The sequence below is a fragment of the Octopus bimaculoides genome, chromosome 1, assembly GCF_001194135.2.
Source record: "Octopus bimaculoides isolate UCB-OBI-ISO-001 chromosome 1, ASM119413v2, whole genome shotgun sequence".
Lineage (NCBI taxonomy): Eukaryota > Metazoa > Mollusca > Cephalopoda > Octopoda > Octopodidae > Octopus > Octopus bimaculoides.
Window position 1 is genome coordinate 93,034,897 of NC_068981.1, and position 924 is coordinate 93,035,820.

At 33.5% G+C, this 924-nt stretch overlaps 1 long non-coding RNA gene across 2 annotated transcripts in view; it reads left to right on the plus strand.

Annotated features, from left to right (window-relative positions):
* LOC106872775 (uncharacterized) overlaps window positions 1–690 on the plus strand; it is a 141,168-nt gene extending 140,478 nt beyond the window's left edge. For both annotated transcript variants that reach the window (XR_008264224.1, XR_001409802.2), the window contains one exon: window positions 401–690. This is a non-coding gene — a long non-coding RNA (uncharacterized LOC106872775). The remainder of the gene's footprint in view (window positions 1–400) is intronic.
* Window positions 691–924: the final 234 nt, after the last annotated feature.

A 924-nucleotide genomic window follows, 5' to 3' on the forward strand; every position in this document is an offset into this window, starting at 1 on the left:
GGGGAGAGGGGAGAGAGGGGAGATAGGGAGTGGAGAGAGAGGGGGAGAGAGAGGGAGAGAGAGAGAGAAATAAAGAGTGTGTGTGTGTGCGAGAATGACAGAAATAGAGGAATATGCAGACAGTGTTAATAAAAGAAACGATTTTTACGGCACAGATTATTCCTTTGTTGAATCACTTAAGGAGGAGTCAATGAAATGTATGATCGTTCTGCTCTCAGTTAATTATTTACAGATAGAAATCTTGATTGTACACGCTAATGAAAAATATTTGTCTGTTTTCTTGCCGCATAATCTTCATTCAAAATTTTACTTTATCTAGAGTGTTTAGTAAATCATGAACCACTACAGCGAGCCAGTTTACACAAATATAAATGATATATATTGTTTTGTTTCTTTCCAGATCTACTGACGGAGGCGTTAAATATTCTGAGGCAGATAAATAATAATTGTATGCAATCATTGCCAGATGGCTGCATAAGGGCTTACTGATATGTTATATTTAGCGTTGGACAACACTATTTAGAGCAAGGATATATTATTCAGCCACCAAAACGTGTTTGCTCACTTTATTCCTGCCGACAGGGTTGAAAATGTTATTTGTTAATCGATATTACGTGTTCCTTTTAATCAAGCACTGAACATATTGATTTTCAAAACTTACTGTTTTACTGCAATGTCAATAAAAATTTATAGCCGTGAAAGAAAGCCATATTATTAATACCCTTTATTATATTTGCATATAATTAAGCTTTCTTGTTATATAGTCATTTATTTTATAATTTCCTGCATTATTCAACTTTTAGTTTTCATTAACGAAATTGACACGGTAAGCTAAAACGCTCTGTCTGTATTATTTGCTATTTAAATTATATTAATTCAAAGACGCTGAAGAGTTTAAGTTAATTAGAACCACAACTAACTCGG